The sequence below is a fragment of the Panthera onca genome, chromosome E2, assembly GCF_046562875.1.
Source record: "Panthera onca isolate mPanOnc1 chromosome E2, mPanOnc1 haplotype 2, whole genome shotgun sequence".
Lineage (NCBI taxonomy): Eukaryota > Metazoa > Chordata > Mammalia > Carnivora > Felidae > Panthera > Panthera onca.
Window position 1 is genome coordinate 45,835,624 of NC_138353.1, and position 23,730 is coordinate 45,859,353.

The following is a 23,730-nucleotide window of genomic DNA, read 5'->3' on the forward strand; positions in this document are numbered from 1 at the left end:
CTGCAGGAAGACATAAAAAAAAAAAAAAAGAACAGAAGTAGTAATGTTATGGAGGAGCTTCTTATAATGGGAAGGAGAATCAAGCAGACTTACAAAGGTAGGCAGGTTATAATTTGGTTAAATTTGATTTTGGTAGCAACGTTGAAAGCTTTGATAGACACAAAAATTTATTTTCACTGTAAAAGGCAATATATATTTGGAAAAGCACATATATACAGTTTATAGTATAATCATAAAGTCAAGGAAGATGTAATCACCTACCAGGTCAAAACAGGGAATATTGTCAGCCTCTCATAAACTCCGCTCCACTGCAAGCTCCTTCTTGATCATACTTCCTTCCTTCTCCAATACTGATAAGCATTTTCCTGGATTTTATGGTAATCAATTCCGTTCTTCTTTTCAGGGTTTTTTTTTCATTTGTGTCTTGCTTCTTTTCTTCAGCATAATGACTGACCATAAGTTTTATCCATGGAATGCATTCATTTTTAATGCATGTATTTTAGTGTACTATTCCATTGTATAAATAGAAGGGACCGTGTTCCTGTTGATGGATACGTGGTTGCTACTGTGAACATTTTTATCATGGATCCTGTACCCATGCTCACAAATTTCTCTCAGGTGGTGCTTCTTCTACTTGAAAGCTCATGACCATCACCCACATGGTTCACAAATGACAAGGCTCCACTCTCAGGTGTCTGATTCAGTGGAACTGGGGTTACATTTGAGAGTTTATATTTCTAAGAAGTTCCCAGGTGATGCTGATGCTACCAGCTGAGAATAGGGACCATACTTTGGGAGCCACTTATTAAAGTTATTGGAAGAGATTTTAGGGGGATGTCAGGGGGAGTGCATCTCTTCAGCTTTACTAATTAACGCAAAACTATTTTCCAAACTAGTGTCTTTACAATCCCACCAGCAATGCATGAGTATCCGTTGTTCTTTGCACCCATGCCAACACTTGTTATTGTCGGACTTCAATTTTTGCCAAGCCCGGGGGGTGTAGGAGGTGTCTCTCATTGTAGTTTATTTTGTATTTCCTTAATTCCAGTGAATCTGAGCACTGATTGGCCATTTGGATTTCCTTTTGTGTGTGAAGTCACTATTCCAGTCATCTGTCCATTTTTCTGTGGGTTATCTATTTCTTACTGATGTGTCAGTTCTGTTTATTGAAAAGACAACAAAATTTTCATTAATTACTGCTTAAAACGGTTTTAAAAATCTCAGTATGGTTTATAGGACAAAATCTTCTTTAGTAATAACAAGAATACAATATGGAAAAGAATTCTTTAGATAACCTCTCTTTTGCAAATGGCTTTGTGGAAAATAAGTTGAGGATGTTTCTCCAAACAAAGTTACTAACTGAAGAGGCAAACCACATAGAGGAAATATCAGCATTCTTGTTATGTTCACTGAGAATGTGTCTGTAAGCACAAGGCCATCTTGAAATGATAATAATGCAACTGAAATAGATCATTCAAGAAAAGGAGATCTATTATTGAGGCCAACATGGCCATCGACACTTGTTAGCTCGTCTCTGAAGAACAAAATCCTGAGCAGCAAAAGCTTAAAGTAAATGAAATTGTATCCAATTCTCAATCTAATGAAACGCTTTGGGCTCTGGGCCAGAAAATAGATTCGAACCATGGATGGGAATTTTTTCAGGGCCTTCAATTTAAATCACTAAAATTATTTTTAAAGTACTATTCTACTCAATCTTTTGGAATAAAAATGTAGTTTTCAGTTTTTAAAAAAAAAAACTTCGTTTCAATGTAAGGATGAAATGCAATATTTCTGCCCTTAAATGATCCAAAAAAGCAGACACTTCATTCTAGTGTATACTCCACATGGAGAAGATGCCTATTATAGCCTCCCTTGACCCACAACACACACACACACACACACACACACACACACACACACACACACATACTCCACATATAAATATACACACAGACACATCATATACACAGTATACATACATATGTGTGCACACACACAGACATACATGTACATATATACACATACATGCACACACACACTCACACTTTGTGAATGGAAAACTTGAAGCAAATATGCATATATGTCAATTTAGTATAGAGGGATTTTTCCATTCTGAAAATGTTAAATATTATATTATGAAAATGTCTATAACCATCAGTTTCTTAATCAGTCAAGAACAAAGGAACCATTTTAAAATTACTGGTTTGTGTAAAACCTAATTTCCAGGAACTGAAGGCATTGCAAGTTCTAAGAGTGGAAAAGCATACCTCATGATACTTATTTTAAGAATGTCATACCTAAAGAGTATATAGATTTGTTTTAAAATACAAGCATTTAGGGACCCCTGGCTGACTTAGAGGTCATGAGTTCCAGCCCCATGATGAGCATAGAGATTACAAATAAATAAATACATAAATACATAAATAAATTCACTTATAAAAAATACAAGCATTTAAAAGGAAAATGTGTTGTTATGGCTCTCTTGCTCTCTGGCTCTCTCTCTTAAATATATAAGGTAGAATTAACAGTAAGTATAGATTAATCAAGAGATCTGTATAGCAAGGAAACACCCTCCCCACCCTGCTGTTGGAAGCCTAATCAAGCTGCTAAAGCCTTCCACCACCCACAGCATCTCAGGGCTCAATGGGTGGTAGTGACCCAGCTGGCTACTTAAGAAGCCAATCAGTCTGGTTTCTGTATTCCTAATCCATTTCCCTCCAGACTCCTGAGCCCTGTGCTCACAGCTCCAAATGTAGCTGTAGAGGAATCCTGCTTGGAAATACAGACTCATAAATCTATGACTTAAGAGTCCTTCTTTGGTTAAGCTTCCTTCCTCCAAGCCCCTGGTTGTGAGGAAGAAGCCAGAGCCCAGTGATCACCATCAGGCCCTGGTATTCAGGACACTTAACTTCTGGGACCTCCATGGACCAGCATGGATCAGCTCCCTCCTAGAATGTCACGACTCCGGGGCTTGGAAGCAAGAGACAAATGACCACCTGTCAGCCATTGAGGGTCACCTGGCCAAGGTGCCACCTTCACCAGAACCATTACCACAAAACCTTAGCTAAGAAGCCTAGGATTGTTCACAGAGGAGTGGATCTTCTCACTACATTCTCAGGGAAGAGCGCAGGGGAGTGGTCTTGTGCTCTATCCACAACCCACAGTTGCCTGAGGTGCATATCCCACTGGAGCATATCCAATCATGGTCCAAGGCCAAGGACCCAGCCCTTTTGAAGTTTATGGATCTAGAGGTGATACAAGTTCATCTGCCATTCCTTCTCATCTTGTAGGACCCTTACTTTTCTTGCTCTTTTACTTCTTTATCAAGACCCTCAATTATTGTGTATGGAACTGACACCCTGTATGATCATTGCAGAGTTGTGTTGACCTGTTTTTGGAACACTTAGATCACGACTAGAGACTACAATCTACTGAGGTTCCAGGAGGTTCTGAAAGAGCCCATATAGTAGCCAGCTCTGGACTATACATATTCCCCTGAACTCACTTCAGCCTTGGACGGCTTTGGATGGGGTCTTCCACTTCTTTCCACACAATGTCATGGGATATGATCCTCATTTATTTACATAATCTTATCACAGATAGCCATCTCATTTGTGACATCTCTTGATTTATTCACATATTTACCTGTTCATCCAAAAAACGTTGATTAAGTGTCTGCTATTTGCTTGACACTGTGTTAAGTAGTGGGAATCTATAGATGAATAAAATATAGTCCCTTTCCTCAATGAGCTTACAGCTCACTAGAAGAGAGAGATGAGTAACTCAATACTTAAAGAACAATGTAGTAACTGCTATTAGCTTTGGGGGAAATGGAGACAGAAGCTTCTAAATCAGTTCTCATGTGCAAGAGAATAGAGTCTGACCACCTCTCATGTCATGTTTCTGATATCCATCCTTTATTCACAGAGTTTCCAAGCTTAGGTTGCTGAGATAGCCAATTTCAGGTCATGCCAATGTGGAACTAGGGCCGTGTTGATGTGTGTGGCTTTAACATCCACCTGTAACTGTAGAACCTCTAATTTCACTCAAAATCTCCCTCAGGTGTTCTAGGAGGTAATCCAGTGGGGGGGATGTCATGCGTGCTTACCTAAGTCCTCTCTGTCCCTCCTGATCTGAGTCCTCTGCTGCATTTCAGGCTTTGTGAGTGTGCCTCATCCTGCCACTGTCACAGCTGCTATGAGGGTATATGGCTGCTATCCAGGCAAAAGCACTTCCTCCAGTTATTCCCACAGCTGGTGGCATTGCTTTCTGCCAGATTTTCCTTATTGAAAAAGCTGGGGACATCCCATATCACTATGCCAGTCACTAAGGGGAATCTGCTGAAGCTGGGACTGGTAAGGCATGAGCACCCATGTCTACTTCAGGTTGAAATTTCTGACTTTTGTTCTGCACTCAGTTGCCTTGATCCCCACGTGCTCCTGGCTCCCATGTCCCACCACTCAAAAAGGCTCTGTGTGAAATTAGTTCATGAGCTTTTTACTTGTCACTGAGACTCAGCCCTGTGTCCTGGGCTTTGGCCTGGAAGAAGGAGGAGTGAGGGATCATCTTCGCAGTGGAGGATATCCTGTGCCCCAAATCCAACCACTCTGTTGATTACCCTGTCTTTCTTCTGGAATCAAGTTTATATGCCTGAACTTCTCCTCAAGACAAATACTTTTCTAGAAGATTTCTTCATCTGCCACTTAAGTATGCTCCCAATAGATCTTTCCATAGTTCTCTAGCCACACCCAGGAGTATGGAAATTTCTGTGGATGCTGCTACTAAATTACAGGCACTGTTGCCTGGCAAAGTCCTGGAGCTCTCTGTTTTCCACTTCTCAATTCAGATATTGTCATGTACCCTCTAAAGAAGTGGCAGCTGAATTAAAGAGATGTCCTAGAAACCAAGAATTTCAGACTAGAAGCACCAACTTCTATTGGACCACTGATGCCATTTCCCGTTCCTCACAGGGGCCAACATACCTTCAAGAGTATCCCATGCTAAAAAAGATCTAAGAGCTCAGCTTCTGCTTGCACAGAACTTCTGCTTGCACAACTATTCCTTTCAAGGGAGGGCAGCCTTACATGATGCTATTACCTGAGAGAACTCCTGGCCATCAGCGTACCATTCAAATTTGGTACTTGGAGGGAACCTCACATCCAACTGAGACTGAATGTTCAAGGGACTTCCATACATGTCACTTCAGCAACAACTCTCCTGTCTTTCATAGGACTTTTATTTTCAATTAAGTCTAGACAAGTAAGGTAGCTGCTGAATGGTTGAATTCTGGATAAGTGAGATGTTGCATAAATCCAAATTAAGCCACTGAACAGATTATACCGCAAAAAGCATTGTGTTGGATGCTTACGTGTATTCATTGCGATCTTTTTCTATGCCTATAGAATGACGGAAATGATGAAGCAAAACCCTCATGAAAGCTATTCACAGTTTAGCATTTACCGTCATACGGAAATGTCAATTTCATCTAACAAAGAGAATATTAGGGGCATGTTCAATATAAAATGCAAATATAATAGCTTAGTAGGCTGGTTAAGTCAGCTGTGTTTCACTTAAACCTATTACCTTGGCAGATTAAATACAGTTCCAGGCTTTTTGCAAGAAGGATATTCTGATGAAGTTACATCTTATACAAGCTTTTGAGACTGTTCCATATGAGTAGAATGAGGACCAAAATTAGTAAGGAATAAGGACGAATGGGACACAGCCATGGAGAAATAGGAGGATCTTGCCCTGCAAACCTTCCAATACCCACTAAGAAATATCGTTATTTGCTCAAGGATAATTATGAATAATTCATAGCAGAGATTAATCTCTCATGTGATAAAATAGGTAAGGATACCCCAATCTTTCCAGGCCTGCCTAACTACTTCCAAATTTTGATACTTACTTGTATAACCCAACTCATCTAAGTAGAGGTTGGGACCACCCTGTCTTGTGATGCTGGCTGTACCTTGGTGTTTCTGCAGCATGTGAGGCACCTAGCTCCCTTAGCTGAAACTCCACAATAGTAGACCCCTCTCTTGTGTCAAACACTTCAGACTCTGACCTCATCTTCACCTCCAGGACTCATGGGCACATCATGCCTTGTTTTACCGTTACCACATCCTGCTGGATATAACTTCTTACTTGAATGCCACATAATCCATCATTCCATGGCACCGCCCAGTTTCTGGATTGTGGACAGTTGGACTGTGGACTGTGGACAGTTTCTAGGACTACCTTTTCTCATCTCCCACCCTACACCTCCACACCAATGAAAAAGTTGCTGGCTCCTAGAATAGCCCACTTAATGCCTGTACTCAATAAGACAGGCTTGGTGGAAATTAACCAGCCCCATCCAGTTTGCCCAGCCAAGTTCTCTCATCCCTTCATTGCATGATCATTTATAAGCTTTGGGGTTTTAATATCGGGTGGCAATATCCCTGGGGGCTCTTCCAAAGTAGCATCTTGCAAATTGCTGCAGAGAACTACAAAATAATTGATCGCTTTTTAAAAGAGCATTCCCTCTGTAGATTCTACAATCATTTTTGCCTTGTATTACATTAATATACTGTGAATATTATCTGTTCATAGATATATGTGTATATATATGTTTTCTTCACATAGATATATGATTTCTTCATATATATATGATTTCTTTACATATATATACACACACATATCTATATGTGTGTGTATGTGTATATAGATATAGATATAGTCAAAAATATGAAGAAATCATGCTCAATGATTCCTGTTCTAAAAACTCTACTTGGCTGTTGCTATTAGCTCCAAGTGTTTCTGCCAAAGAAGATACCAGTCCACAGAGCAATGGTTATCAGCCTAGTGGTTAAGGAAGAAGGGGTGGCAGACAGATAGTTGTAGTAGGTTCTATAAGGGAAATGTGGGTATAGAGGACTTTACTGAATAGTTGTGAACCAGACTTCAGAGAGCTGCATTTTCCTTTTGATTCTGCCCTAACTAGCTGTGGAATGCTACACTAGTTAATCCTGTTCGGCCAATATTCTCCTCTGTGCATTGTGGAAGTTGCCCTAGAGCAGCTCTTTCAACTCCAGTCTTCCATGTTTCCATGAATGTGTATTACCTAGAAGTCAGGGCAGATGACTAATTAGGAATCTACAAAATTATAACAAAAGCAACAATTCCCAATTCCCATTTTCATAGTACCTTTCTGCCTGACTTCAAGCTGAGCACTTTACATACATTTATCTCATTTAATCCTCACAGTCATTCCTGGAGGTTGGTATCATGGTCCCCATTTCCCAGAAGAGGGAACAGCTCTCAAGGCAGTTATCCAATTCCATTAGGATGGCAGCAAGCATATATAACAGAGCAGAGATTCCAATCCTGCTGGAATCAACTCCAAGCTCACTTGTAGTGAGACATAGTAAGAAGTTCCAGAGGCTCTTGTCATCACTCCAGTTATCTGAAATCCTGCTATGCTTTACACTCTAAATTCCTGATTTACCCCTTTTCCTGACTTCTAAAACACATGTGTGTCTGTGCCTCTGGCTTGTGTGAAAGGGTAACATAGTGTTTAGAATGCTTCATCCATTCTTTGCAACCAGATGGAAATCAATAAGAAAACAGCAAAAAATGAACTTCTGAGCAGCTGTTTGCAAAATGAAATGTAAGTGAAGATATGACCCAAAGAGGGCACGATTTAGCTCCAAAGAATAGCTTTTTAAGACAGTCATATAAAATCCTCTTCATGTAGGCAAAGAAGCCTAACATGAGTCAATTGTAATTTTGCTGAGGCCACCTTTAAATCATAAACCTTAAGCGGGTAAAGGTGACAGTGGGAGACTTCACCTAGTTGGAGATGGAGTCTAAATGATTGCCCAGCCTTTGCATCTCATTGCAACAGACCAGTTTTGTTTCTTTGAGTAAAATGCACCATCCCACCCCCAACAATCAACTTCTAGTGAGTGGCAATTATTTATGTGAAGAGTTCCAAGAAAGTGAAGGTGATCCTTTTCCAGAATGAAGTTTTGTACAAATTAAAGAATGAACTCCAAAGTCAGAATTGCACTGTGAACAAGGTCATCATCGTCTCTACTTAGAAATAAGCAAAAGCTCTAATGTTTTATCCATATATTCTGGTAGTACAATCAATCTTCATTCATAGGCTCTGTACTTAAAAATTCACCTACTCCAAGTTATTTGTAATGCAGCAGTACTTACAGTGTTTTGATGGTCATTTGTGGACATGTACAGAGGGGCAAAAATAGAGAGTAAGTACTTCAATAGGCACATTCCCAGCCGAGTTTGAATGAAGCAATACTCTGCCTTCTTGTTTCAATTCTCATACTGTAGACAGGTGTTTTATTCCCTGTTTATTTAGTGCTACATCTTTCACATTTTGTACTTTTGGTTCACTGTTTAAAATGGCTCCCAATAATGCAAAAGTGTGGTCTGGTGTTATTAAGTATGAGCAGGCTATGCTGTGACTTACAGACAGAACACATGTATTAGATAAGTTTCAATCAGGCAAAGAGTTATAATGATATTGGCCATGAATTCAATACTAATGAATCAGCAATATATATTAAATAAGATGTCTTTAAACAAAAACACACTTAAAACAAGGTTATGTATTGACCACTTAACAAAAATATGATGACCAGAGGCTCAAAGGAACCTAACCTTATATTTCTCCTAGGAGCAATAGTTCAGTATTTGCTAATTCAAAGTCTTTGTTGACTTTATAGAATATAACTACCATAAATAATGAGAATTGGCTGTATTTGCAAATGTAGGAATTCCTAATGATGTCATGAGCTATTTCATGGGACTGTCAAGGTACTATGGTACTAATAATTTCATGCCATTTTCTGCTCTGTGGAAGATGGACACTTAAAAAGCCATCCTGATTCTTCCTTCTATGGTAGACAGTTTTTCCTGCTGTTCAATTCAACCAGTATTAACTGAATGTACTAGAATATACTGTTATTGGAAGATATGCAAAAGAAGCATTCAGCAGTCTTGACCTCAAGGGATTTCACCTTTGTTAGAAAGACTAGGCTTAAAGTGGCAGATGTAGCCAGGTCCAAAGGAAGGTAGACACATCTTAGAAATGGCAGGGAGAACAACGAGCTCCCTGAGGCATAACCTAAGGGAAACAGGCTATTTTTCTAATAGTAACCTTGAACTGTTAATTTAGTGTTTCCTCCAGGAACTCCACAAAGGAAGTTCAGCTTTAGCCAAAGCTTCTAATTAACTCCAAAGTTTCTACCACATCAGCACACACCTCAAGACCACCCCAGCATTCATTTCTCACCTGACAGAAGTCAAAAAACTGATGTAAGTGAGAACTGCACCATAGGAAATCTTTTTTCCACCATGAGAAATGGTTGCTGTATTTCCCTCAGTTTGATTATTTGGGGGACCTGTAATTTGACAGCTCAAAAAAACAGCATTTATGATACTCAGAATAAAAACAGTAATGTTAATATATTAAGCATCCAGTATACACCAGAACCTGTGCTGGGTTCTGGGAACACAGGGATAAAAGTCACAGTCTCTACCTTTAAGTGTCTCACAGTCAAATAGGAGAACCTGATTACTATGCCAGTGGGGTAAATGCTGTGGGACAGCGGGCAGGGGTATAGGGCTTGTGGCAGCATATAATCCGTAGTAGGAGTCTTGGGTGGGGTGGGGAGGTGTATTGCTTCTTGCTGGAACAGAACCATGAAGGTGAAAGAATTGGCCAAATGAAAAAAAGTAGAGGTGAACATTCCATGAGGCAGGAACATTTTATGAAACCCTAGAGGCATAAAAGAGCTATGAGTATTCTGTGACCTGTAATATAGGGTGAGAAATGGAAGAATTTTAAGAAAGAAGGCTGGGAAGATGCAAGGCCCTGATCATGAGGAGCCTTGAAGACCAAGTTAGAAAGAGTCCACTGAAGGTTCACAGAGGCAAGCAAAATGGTCATATTTGCATGTTCTATAGATGCGTTAGAAGTAGTACAGAGAATGCATTGTGGGCTGGGCTCGTCTGAGAATGAAGAGAACAGCTGGGCTGTTAGAAAGCCACTGGGAAAATAAACCAAGAGAGGAGCAATCAGAATTTAGTGAAAATGAGTGGTTAGAGAGAAATTAAGAAAGTAGTATTGAAAGAACTCAAAGAGCAGTTGGCAGTGAGAGGGGTGAAGGAAAAGGGATCCAGAAGGAGAAGGTTTGGGGATGATGGTAAGTTTAGAGGGTATTGAGTTAGGAGTGCCCGAGGAGATGTCAGCAGGCAGCCAGATATCCAGAGCTGAGTTCAGGAGAGTGGTTTGGGCTGGAGACGAGAATTTGATGATTAGTTTAGAGATGACTATTGAAATCAAGGGTTTACATTTACACAAGGCAGTTGAGAATAGAGGAGAACCACAGAAACCACTTGGGGGAACACTAATATTAAAGGGATTAAAAAGGAAGAATAAGTCTGAGATGAAGCAGCCATAAATAAAGGAGCAAATCTAGCATAGCATCGTATCAGATAGGAAAGAAGACAAGAGTGTCATGGAGGAGGGAGTGGTCAAGAGACTGTAACTATGGGGAAGGAAAGTACAATTGAATTGGTCATTAATGACCTGAGGTAGTTTTAATGGGGAGTAGAAATGGAAGCAGAGTGCTTTGTTAGAGATGCAAAAGAAAGCAAAGAGCTAAAAACAGGGCAAATGTAGACTGGCTGTGGATAAACCTGACTTTCAAGGGAACAAGGGAGGGGGGGGCAGATAAGAGAAAGTGAAAAGTTAAAGAAGGTTTCTGCCATTGCCAGTTGGAACTTAGCCCTGGTTCTTAACTGCTGGCAGGGTATAAGGAGCATTTCCAAATTGCACATGACTACAAATTACACAGATTACAAAATGAGAACCTCATAGTGAGGGAGTAAGGGTGGGGAGGATGAGAGAGGATCAAGAATAGAGGAAGCCTTGGGTAAGGGGTTCTGAAGAGGATATTTCTAGAAGAATCTATGAAGAATAATGAAACAGCATGAGGCTAAGACTCAGAATCCGTGAATGCCTCTTACCAGCTTCCAACTTGATGCAGTTTCGTCACCTCCCAGAGCCTGAATATCCTCACATGCAAAACAAGCTAAATACAATCTGCCTTGCTGGGTTGTAGTGAGAATTAAACAGGATAATACGCATGAAGAACACCTTGGAAATTGGAAGGCCCTATTGTACTTGTGAGAGAGGGGGGCCTCCTTGCTGCCCATTACCATCTGCTGAGATGCCTTTTCCTGCTGAAGTTATATCAGGTGCCATGGGAAAAATTTCTTCCAAACTACGTGCAGGATCTCTCTTCTGGGGATTTCTATCTTTTTTTTTCTTACCCACTTGAGATGTAGAGTTCTGTGGATGAATAAGAGGAAAAAAAAATTAATTGTTTTTAAACGTTAACATAGCACTCACTAATCACTAATGGTAACAACAGGTGGAGATAAATATGAAAATATGCAAACACATTTCTTTCTAGGTATTTAATCTTCCCAGCTATGACCTTTGTAAGAAAAAAAATCTTTGTGGAGATCACTACCTTAGAAAAAGATAGCATTATACCATGACTGCTAAGATGCCAGGGACCACAAGGCAAGTAAGCCAGGCACACATCCATTTCCTTCCCCTCTTTATTGTTTTAAATTAGCAGTTCCCTCTTGGTCCAACAGAATATACCCTCCTACTGATGTGTGCCATATAGTTGCTAATATGTATATATATTATAAATGAAATAAAATAAAGTATTTCACAGAAAGCCTGGGCATTAGGAAAATATAATGTAAAATAAAATAAAACAAAAATACATAGGTGCTAGGTATTTTAAACTAAAGCAAATATTGTAAAGTGGCATGCTGTGGACCAAGACCATCCTCAAAAATATTTTTTGTTTGACCCATGGATTATTTAAAACACACACACACAACTGGAGCCAGTATTTCAAAATCAATATAGTTATATTTAAACATCCCAATATCTACCACCTCTTAGAACATCGGAAGATTAGGCAACACAAAGCGTGGCTTTTATAGCCCTAAATAGAAGTGAGCGGCTCTGTCTCCAGTTCATCCCAAGTTCCACTCCTCCCTCTTGCCTCCTCGGGCTGGGGCCCACAGGTCATCCTGAAGTATGTCAGACAGTATGACCCCTGTTATAAGTCAGACCACTGGTACACTACAATGGAAGAGAAGATGTTTGTCCAAGGATAAAGTGGCTAAAAGATGGAAAAAGGAAACAAACTTTTCCCATCCCAGATACTTGGTGGGAAGTGCCTGAATCTTAGCTCTTAAACAACATTCCATCTACTTTACCATGGGGCTCTGCAGAAGTACAAGTCAAATCTTCCTTGTGAGTTTTTCTGTATGCTAGAGATTAAAATAAAAGCAACTACTTCCTTTGGGATAAGTCTAATGCGTAGCCCAAGAGAAAAATTCGTATTACTTCAGAAGCTGAGACAATTCGCCAAAAGATCCCAAGAGGCTCTCTCTTCCTACCCTCAAAAGGTCAAGAAAATTTGATAACCTGTGATGAAGTGGAAAGACATCTGGTAGACCACACTTTAGAGTTAGGAAGATAAAGCTCATTCCTACGTTTTATTCATACAGATGTACTGGCTGTGGCTGGTGTTTGCCACAGAGAAGAAATTCCCAAGCATTGCGTTCTTGGGCTCTCGTCAAGTGGTCTGTTGTCTGTGGAATTTCCTATTCTCCAGCCCCAGAGCAGAAAGCAAACCCCCCCACACACCAGCTTTGGCCGTCATGAGGTTTAAAGAGGATCATTTGTTTTCATTACAGCCCCTTGAAGCCCTTCCTTCCCTCCTCATTAATGAATTTCCAGTCTTTCATCAAAAAACAAAAACAAAAAAACAAACACAAAAAAGGACCTGACAGAGGACATGGTTAAGTGGCTGGCGCGCATGGCGATGCCGGCTTTAAAGAGAGTAGACGGCCATTTACTGATCGCAAGGAGGGGTTGACATCTTTGGTTAGTATGCTAATTTCGTCTCCTGCATTTAACATTCAGATCAGGTCTGTACAGGCCCTCCAGAGCAGCAGAGTCCGGGGATGGGTGGCTGTCTGCCTTGCAGCATTGAGCATTCTCGGCATGAATTGCGTAAATGCCCAAACACTGTCTGCTCCGACTTTATTCTCTTTTCCTCCCTCTCCGAGAGAGACACAGACACAGAGCCACACACATGCAAGCACACACTACATGTAATGCCATCCCACTCACACACACACACACACAGTATAGACACAGGTCTCTATGAATGCTGAAGAAATGCAACGCAAGGTGCCCAAGTCATCCACGACTGGCTTAATTCCTCCTCCTCTGGGTTTCCAAGGCACACTTCTGCAGGATATATTTCTCCTACTCAAGAAACTTGCAATGTATGGGGGAGTCCAAATTTAAAAAGCAACATGGAGAATAAAATCCCAGTCAGAAGGGGGACATCTTATCTATTGACCTTCCAGTCTCAGAAATCCTTTCAATAAAAAAAAAAAAGCCCCAATTCCATTCAGGTGAAAGAGAACCAGATAGCTCAGTTAAATGAACACCCAGAAATAAAAGAAGATCCAGCTCATTTTATTCCTCGGGGTCTCCACTTTGTCATTTGTGTTTGGAACCCTGTATTAAGAAAAGTCCTATTCATGACTGGTTTTGGACTCACCATGCCACAGCTGGGTGACAACAGAAGAGGAACCCCAAACTAGCTCCCGCATGGTGGTTCAAATGGCAAAAGACAATCACCTGGCACCATCTCCAGAAGCCCAGTCTACGGAAAACCGAATCTCCTCAACCTCCTTTTTCCAGGATATTTTTGTAACATTGCAGCAGCTTCCTGGAGACAAACAGAGAATCGGCAGCTCCTCTTATCAGGAGGCACATTTAGGGGTTGCTTTTAATAAACCGAAGCAATTTTGAGCATGCAGGAGCTCCAATTAAAAGGAAAGGACAGGTTGGTTTTTACTGTTTTGTTTTCTTAAAGTATGACATAGCTGTGTAACCTGGAATGCTGTGGTTCCTTCCTCTGGACACCCTGGTGGTCCCTGCTCCTGTCCCCTGGTGCCCACACAGGATTTCACGTTGGCTGAGGAACACCAGGCAATTCCTGTCCGAGCCTCCGACAGGAGCAAGGGGTGTTTCCTCTGAGCTGCAGACTTGATTTGCCTCGATTTTTTTTTTTTTTTTTTTTTGGCTCTGGTCCAAGATGTTTTCCTGTCATCATTTCACTGTCTTTTCCAGTAATCCCTTTTTTAAACATTGCCAACAATTAGTCGATTTATCTCCACCACCACCACCACCACCACCACCATCACCACCACCCCCACCTCCATATCCAGGCAAACACACACTCCACTAAGCCCCATCACTGTCTTGTTTCGCCTTCAAGTATAAGAAATTACAGCTTCTCATTAGCTGGAGAGCACGTTTGGAACGGCTTTGTGTTTACTCACTTAGCAAGTGATGCTGGCCTTTTTAATTATTCTCCCTCCGCGTGCCATCAGAGAGCGGCAAGCTGTTCCAGTCGAACCAAGCGACTGCATATCCTCCACAAGGCAGTTGGAAGTAATCGTGTTTTACCTCGCTGCTGCTGCTTTCTTCCTGTCCTTGTCAGCAAGCCAAGGAATCCCCCCAAAGCTCTTACGTAGGAGATACCAAAACTGTGAGTCACTTCTCACTCCCAGAGCCGAGGGAGTCCGCTGCACGGTGCACGGAGCAGCAGACCACGATGGGGGCTTCCTCCAAGCCACCGAGATCCCTGGAACCAGGTGCCCATCATCACTTGGTTTTTCTTGCTGTTGCTCCCTCTTTCTCTTCCACCCTTGTCCACTCCTTCATTTCCCAGTGCCTTCCTCGTTTCCTCTTCCTTTCTGTGTCGCCGACAGCCGCAGACCCAGCAAGAGCTGGGTCCCTCTCGCCTTCTGTTATTTTTTTTTTTTTTTCCCCTGCAGCAGGCTTTGGCTGCTACCTCTGCCAGCCGGATCACCAAAGACACACGACTCACTCACAATGAATAATCAATACAGATATTGATCTGCGGAAAATGTTTGTAAATTCCTGAAAGGGAATCAGGAGCAGGGGGCAGGGAGGCTCGTGGGGGACGACGCTGGAGGGCTCGTGGCGGTAGGCAGCAGAACTTCATTTGGATCCCAAGTCTTGCCGGCTCCGAGGTGACGGTACCGGAATGCGTGCGGTCGAGGGTGTGCGCGTGTGAGTGCGCGTGTGACGAGGGTGTTGTGCATTCTCCTTTCTCTACAGCTGCTTTCCCCAAAGAATCAAGAGCCAAATGGTCGGGAGCCCCCGTCAGTGCCATGTCTTGGCTGCGGGCCAGCACTGTTTTGTTTTCATTATCACACGCTACTTTGCAATTTGCATAAATACAGGGTTATTTTTTATCGTGTCGCCCAAAAGATAGGGAAAAAAAATAGAAGTCTTTGTTGTGTGCAAGAGGGGCTTGCTGCCTACTCATCATGGCTAAGGATTTAGTGTATGTAGAGGGCTCCAGAAGAAATGCGGCCAAAGAAGTGGAAATCACAGAAAAGAAGGCAGGAGAGACAAAAAGAGGACTTTAAAGAGAGAAGAACTGCAGGCCACTCAGCTTGGTGGAACCAAATATTAGGGATACGTTTTCCTCTGTGGAGAAGGGCTAGAGCCTTAGACAAGCAAAGAAGAGAGAAAGATCACCAAGGTCTAACCGGTGCCCTGGAGTCGGGAGGTTTCCCTCTGTCAGCTGCAACCAGCTATTTATTCTCGGTGGGAACGGTAAGAAGGACATTGAACACAAACTTGCCTTTTCCTGCCCTCATGCAAAACCTAGAAAGAGTGGGGGCAGAGGAAGCGTCCCCTCCCTCCCTCCGCTCTGCGCCATTGGGTTTTCAGCAGGCGAGCAGTTCTGGACCCTGGGCTTTTATCCGCCCCTTCCCCTTTGACTCCATCCTTCCGTCCTTCACCTGAGCTTCCTGAATTGCACTTGCCCTAGTACGGAATGGAATTTGCACCCTCCCCTTGGCTTTCTCACCTTCAGGAAAGTGAGCCCAGGGGCATCTTACTCTAGACAATATGCTTTGGGTGACTTTCTCCTGCCTGCGCCCAGTCCTGGCTGTTGAGATGAGGCCTCCTGAAGTGATGCCCCCATGTGGAAGCCAGGCACGCTCACGTGTCCCAGGGAGTGACACCTCATTGCTGAAAAAGCTTCTAGCTCTCTCAGGCCATTGGATGTCCCCCTTTGATGTCCTCTTTCATCTGTCCCCCCACTCACTCTGGTGGTGTTTTTTTTGGTTTTTTTGTTTGTTTGTGTTTTTTTGATTCAGTAGTAAAATCTCTTTGGGATCGTTCTCCTCTTTTCTCCCATTGCTCTGTCTTCTGCTGGCCTGGTGACAGAAGGGATGCGTCACCTTTGAGATAGCCATCTACAGTGAGACCTCCGAAGAGGATTCAATTCCAGCACCCCCTGTCCAGAAAGGAGCTGTGCGCTTTATCAGCCAGCAGCAGCAGCAGGAGAAGGAATACGGATTTTTTTTTTATCCCCTTTCTGGCTTCTGATTAGCTCCAGCAATCCAATTAGCAGAGGAATTTATATCACTCGGGCTGAGGTGCCCCTACTCATCACGGCAGCTCAAGCCCACTCATAAATTCTGCGGATACTACATCCTCCTATGACATGGATTAATTACAACATCAGACCTTCCTGAGTAGGTCGACCAGTGAAGGTATATGTGAATATCAGAAGTGAAAAAGAGGCAAAAAGGCAGGACTTTTTGTGCATCACCAAGGATGCATGAAGGCTGTCCTGTGCACCCGCCACTCTGTGCATCCCTCACTGTTCTAGTGTGTGCCAAAGAGGCTGAGTGGGCCAGAATCAAGCATTACGCAGGAGTGGCTACATCATGGCACACCCATGTGTTTTCTCCTTATAACTAAGACATTTATTGTGAAACTTTGGGACTCCTAGAGACTGACTCACTTCCTCCTTCTAGCCTATACTTCCCCCAACACAGTTAAATTATTTAAAATAGCTCCATGAAGAGAAATGTCATTATCTTCATTGGTATTCCATTCCAGTTGGGTGCAATTGTGATATTGTTGTACCCTTCTATCTATCTACAACTTCATTCCAAATTTATCTTTACGTTCATCAATCTCAAGCATCTACCTCTCCATTCACCTAACTATATTCATTTATATATCAACTCTTTATTCTGCTTCCCAGCATTCTGTTCATCCATGTGCATCTAGCTATCCATTTCCTAACCAGGTATTGATCTATGAATATCTTTCTATTATCTGTCATCTACTTGCCTATCCTTTGTGTCTCTATTAATTCATTCATCTGTATTATCCATCTGTTTTTCCATCTATTCATTAATCTATTCGTGTATCTATCCATTCAATCATCTATCATTTGCTTATCAGTTGCCTTTTACTTTGTGCCTTTTGTTGCCTATGATCTTAACAGAATCCCAGACTCACATTCTCAATCATTTTTCAAGTAAATAATGCCCAATTTCCTAATGAAGTCTATAAATGCCATACACTTGGTTATCTGTTCTCTGGTTTAAAAGTCCTATAAACTAAAGAAGTTCATAAAATGGCATGATTTTAAATGAGTTAAAAACTGCCAAGAAAATATTTTTTCCTGGATTCCTGGGGTATTTTCTTTGCTTAATACAAGTATGCATTTCTCCTCCCTTTTAAACCATGGCTTTAAAAGAGGGAAATTTCAGATAATGTGTTACACATAAATCTCATTCAGGATGTTGTGTCTAACACTGAGAGAACTCCTTGCAAAGGATCTAATTCAACCAAAGCTAACTTGAGATTATTTTTATCATAAAGCAAAACAGATACTAAACCCTAACATGGTAATGTGGTCATACATGTGTGGATTTATCTTATATCCAGGTCGGTGGTCGAGTAGCAATTTGGGAACTAAAAATAGATATTTTTTTTCCTCATTACTTTTATTCAGAATACATTCAGGTTTTGGCCAAAACTTGAGATTCAACATCATCTCAGGATGACCCTTCATTTATTAGCATCCAAAATAATGGGTCATGTGAAGCATTATTGGGTTGGGGAGAAACATTAATGGATGAATCTCATTTCTCTTTGGGACAGAAACTACAGTTTGTTGCTGTGAGTGAGGACTGAGGCATTTGATGGGCTTTTCTCTGTATTTCCAGGGAATCCCTTCCCAAAAACCAGCCCAGGTCAGAATCCTAAGGGCAATGTCTCTGACCCTAGCCATCTATAATAATCTGTTAGTTTGCTGCCAGTATTATCAGTTAAGTATCCAAGTTTTGCTTTTTTTTAACTAAATTGAACTGTATTAATGTAGATAAAGCTAATAAAGACCTCAACAGTTCTGGAGTTGCACTCCTCAAGGAGCAGGCAAGGCCCCAAGCCATGTGTCCTCCAAAAAAACGAGGGGGATGAAAACCCCTTCATTCTTCTTCTCATGTTATTTCCATTTATTCCATTGCCATAGCTTTCTGGATCCTGTCATAATCAGCAATGAGGTTACATGATATCACGTTCGAGTCGTGGCTTTTTTGTCATGCTAACCAGGCCCGACTTCTCCATTAGTCTCAGTAGACAGGCTACAACACTTTCAGGGGCCCACAGTGTTTTAATTTCTTTTAAAATCATTAAAATGGTAAAAATTTTGGTTAAGGAAAATGTGGGGGCGGGGGGTTAGGTATTTTTTATTTTTAAGTAATCTCTACAGCCAACCTGGGGCTTTAACTCACAACCCTGAGATCAAGAGTTGCATGCTTTCCTGACTGAGCCAGCCAGGTGCCCCAGTCAAAGAAAATGCTTTAATATCTAATGTTAATGTATTTATATTAATGTCAGTGCAGTCATAAAACATAAGTTTGAATAATTTTTTAGGGAGGAAGGAGTCCAGGAAGGCAAAAGCACCATAGCTAATGAAAGCTACACATGATGTGGCTTTGACATTTACCAGACTTCTTATAACAGTTGTGCTCAAACTAGTGTGGTGGTTAAGGACCTGCTCAGGAGCCAGACTGCCTGGGTTCAAATCCTGGTGGTATCACTTTCTCTAAAGTCATGCACTTCTTTGAGTCTCTCCTTAGCTGTGAAATGGAGACAACGGTATCACCTAGTGCATAGGAATGCTGTGAAAATTAAATGAGATTGTGCATGGAGCCTGCACGTAATAAGGGCTCAATAAAATTTGTTATGTTAACTGTTATTATTGTTTTGGTTTTGATGTCTGTGCTTTAATTATCCGCCTCTCTGTAATCCAGCAACTCTGACTAAATCAGTTCCTTTTATTTAAAAAAAAAAAAATTGTATTATCTTCTAGTCCCCATGGACAGAAGAAAAAGATGATAAATGAAGTTTTCTTCCTACTCCAGAAATTGGGAAATTTTCTCTCTTGGAAGTAGTAAATTCCATACTGTCTACCTGGAGCCAGGTCTTTATTCTGTATTATAAAACTCTTCTAATAAATCAGCGTCATCTCTCTTGATCGGAGATTTGATTCTTTCCTAACCTAAAACAATTCCTGCAAAAATCTTATTAAGAACCACAGGTTAAAAAGAATATTGTCAAAACTTTCTCTCTCCTTTTTTTCTCTTTACTTTATTATCCCCTCATTTTTTTTGTCATTTAACTCCAATTATGAGATGCTAAGTGCTTTTGGAAATTTCATTGTTAATATCTTCTTACAGTGCTATTAACGTAAATCAAGTTTAATAGTGTCCCAGAAAGTGTAAAAGCAATCAAAAATTCAGTACTCACGAATCATTCTGTAATTTCAGCATAAAATGTTAATAGAAATAATATCCAATACCATAAAATATCGGTAAATTCAACTTTAAATATATGTGATGAATTACTTCTCCATCCTATAGCATTCGTGGAATATTCTAGTATGAAGTACTTAATTGGCCAAGCCATACCTCAGTCATGTTAAGGCTGCCAGAAGTCTCCTCCTCTCCTTTTCCTCTTACTAGCCAATCCTGGCAGAATGGACAGCTCAGTGACAGGCATTTCTTTATCCCAGACATGCTGAGTTATTTGGCTATCAGGAAAAATGACTCAGGATCAGGGTGGAAAGTACAGTCAGCTTGAAGGAAGTCAAATTAATGAGAACAAGATATTTCGGTTCAGTTCTAAGAATATTGATCAGCAGCTGCAAGGCCTTAGCTCCATGTAATCAGCAAAGATGGTTAAGATAGAAGCCCTGTCCTTGGGGAGCTCACATCTTATGAGCTAGGCCAAGGCCAAGACACATACAACATACAACATTTCTGGCCCAGCTGTGAAAACAATTATCATGTAGGAAGGTTCTGATGGACGAGCAGTTTGTTGGTAAATTGTAAAAGTGGGCTATATATATATGATATATATATCATATATATACATACCACATATATATATGATATATATATCATATATATATACCATATATATATATATATGATATATATATATGGTATACTTTAAGAACTTTAAATTTAAAATGCCCTACATCTTTTTGCATGAACCACCACCATATTCCTTTTCTACATTTTCTAGTCTTTGAAGTGAAGGGAGAATATAAGGCACCCAAGAGGCCATCAGAGTGCAGAATCCATCAGTTATACCTGTCCTACATACATGGCAATTTTTAGCAACTCACCTGTGTGTTTTCACAGAGTTAGTTTAGCTGTCATAGAAACAACTCTTTTCACCCATATACCTCTTGCTTATATTTTATTTAATTAAATTATGAATTTCATAAGCAAGAATGACTTCCATGAAGAGTCTGGGGGCAAACACAATTGACTCTTAGGAAGGATACAATTCAGCTGGTGGGGATAGGACTGCTCAGATGCTCCAGGTAATAGATTATTATCTGGGACCACATGGAGTGCTGTGGGCATCTGTCAGTGGGGCTTCCAAAGGGAATGGAGAGTGACTGTCAGTTCAGTTAGTTAGTGAAGTGGATATTGCTTCAGGAGTTTCTACTCCTGAAACAGAAAGGTGAGCCCAGAGACAAAGAATGCAATGCTGGGTCAGAACAAAGACCCATGTTGAGCCAGCATTCAATCTGTGCTAGGATTATATGATGTATAACACAGGGTTAATGGGTCCATCTGACATCAGGGAGTCAAGTTAGGATTTTAAATACTTATAATTGAATAGTTTGCTGTGTCTCCGACCTCCAGACATGTATTCAAATCTCCTTAAATTTATAGCTTCATTTATAGCCTGTAAGAATATTCCAAAAAACAAGTCTCATATATTTATTCTCTATTGTAAACAGTCATATTTCTCTATTTGTCCTAAAGGAAGCTTTCCTTAAATCAATGCTTCCTTCAAATGTGGAATGCATATCCACAGTGATGTAAAAGACCGTGTTTGGAAGTACACTAACAATTTTAGCATTTGTGCATATATAAAAATATAACCACATAATCTCATGTTTTCATGGATATTGTCTCAGGATAAGGCTAAATCCACATAAGTAAAATTGTAAGTCTACTGAAAGAAAAATATGAAGTCACAATGAAGGTGGTACAGGAATAGGACAGAATCATGAAGGTGACAAGGCCAATAATTGAAGTTTAGGAAAGCCATCTTAATCTTTAAGAAAGATCTCTAAGTTCAAGTATTCTACAATTCAGCCCCTCACATTTGGGCTTCCATGCACAGGCTTGCATTTTAAAGATGCCTGAGAGACCTCTTTGCAGTGAAAAGTTCTCGGTGGCTGTTGTAGCATGGAGTCCTTTTCCTTACAAATAAGACTGTTGGCTGCAGTTCTACAAAAGCTCTTCTTTCTTCACAAGCCACACCTAGAGATAAAATACAACACACTTAGAAACAACACTTGAGGACTACTGCTTGTTTGAGTTGACTTGTCTTGCTTAGGTGAGGTCGACCTGCTCTCCACAAGTCTGTCCTTGGAAATTTCCATGTCAAGAAAATTGATACAACCACAGAGAAGCGCCCTCGAAACTCAATATGTGGCTGATTTGAACAAGACAAATGTCTGAGTATTTCATATACATGTTGTGCTGCTAAATCTACTTTTTATTTTGCATTTTCTTACATGGTAAGGGAAAGCAATACTTTAAAGCCATGTATTTTCAACATGCTTTTTTACATTGTCAATCTTAGTGTATGACATTCATATGAGAAGAGATTATTCTAACACCTGGGAAATATCTGTTCATCTTTAGAAAATAATTATAACCATCAGTGATGACTTCAGGGTTAGAGAAGTATAAGAAAAAGATGTGAGAGGCTTCTGGGAAACAATGAGACATGTAGGGGAGAAAAAGGTTTATCACTGAGTTTTGTACAATAAAGAAAATTTTTTAAAAACCTGAAAATCCAATGATAAGGGTTATATTAAATAAAATATAGTCTATCCATACAATGATACACTGCATAGCCGTGTTGTGAAGAAATATTTAAAGACATAGAACATATATACAAGACATTAATACGTGATTTTTAAGTTAAAAAATAGCATAGATAGGATATCCCAATTTTATTTTTCAATCTATTAAAAGATGCAACTTAAGATGAAAATGTAGAAAATGTATATTCATATGTGAGCAATCTATAAAAAGAAAATAAATACTTATATATAAAGGTGTATAAAATATAGACTTCAAGATTGTAACTATGAAAAGAAGTATTATATTTTTTTGTATTTTTTCGTATTTTTTGTATTTTATATATTTTTTTGTATTTTCCAAATTTTCTATGATGGCCACATATCTTTTATGTGAAAAAATCATAGATAGAGATATAGATATATAAATAAAAATATATATTACTAGGCAAGAGCAGATAGCAACCTGATATACAGAATTACTTTTATTTATGAGGCATTTGGCCTTAATGCCACAAATTTTGTAATCCTAGAAGCATGTTTATCTAGTAAACCCTGTTTTCCATTATGATCATGGCCATGGGTTGGGATGTTGTGATTAGTCAAATCTTCTTAGAAGTATCCCACATGGAGTACCAGTTTTCAGAGAATTCAAATATAAATACGGCGAAACTAGGCAATATAAAAAATAATTTAATCATTCTGAGTTGATTCAGAAGGAATCTCATAATCCCTTAGTGCTCCAATATTCTTTTCATTTGAAACATCAATGACCTCTGAGCAGTGGAAGCACAGAGGTGAGAGTTAATAGATGTGTCCAGTTCAGTGCCCCACTCAGCATCTCCCTGAAGACTTTTCTGGCTTGTCCATCACGCTGATGGCTCTCTCTCTCTCTGAGTTCTTGGGTTTTTATTGTATACCTCATCCTGTGGTATTCTGTCAGTTCCTTGCCTGCTTCTGGTCTCCCAAATCCTCATCCTTGACTCCCCAAGGCCCCATATCCTGACCAAGAAGTAAAGCATAGCCTCAAGCTCACTCTTCTAGGGAGGTCAGAATTAAGTCAAGTCCAAGACCTCTGACACAGTGGCTCAGTTACAACAATGGTGTTCTTCTATGCTTCCTTGTCCCTAACAAATTCCAAGGTGCAGTGGCCGTGGGGATCAACCCTTGAGTTCCTGTATTAGTTCATTTGGGTGGCCATAACAAAAATACCATAGACTGAGTGGCTTGTTTTTCACAGTTCTGGAGACTGGGAAGTCTAAGATCAAAGTACTAGCAGATTCAGTGTCTGCTTGGGGCCTACTTCCTGGTTCATAGATGGCCCTCTTCTCACTGTGTCCTCACTCTGAGATCTCTTTTATAA

At 40.4% G+C, this 23,730-nt stretch overlaps 1 long non-coding RNA gene across 1 annotated transcript; it reads right to left on the reverse strand.

Annotated features, from left to right (window-relative positions):
- Positions 1-11,016: 11,016 nt before the first annotated feature.
- On the reverse strand, positions 11,017-15,977 carry LOC132690200 (uncharacterized). Its single transcript, XR_009615306.2, has 3 exons — positions 14,467-15,977; positions 13,680-13,850; positions 11,017-11,365 (listed from the first exon to the last, which is right to left on the reverse strand). It is a non-coding gene; the product is annotated as an uncharacterized LOC132690200 (long non-coding RNA).
- Between the last annotated feature and the right edge of the window lie 7,753 nt (positions 15,978-23,730).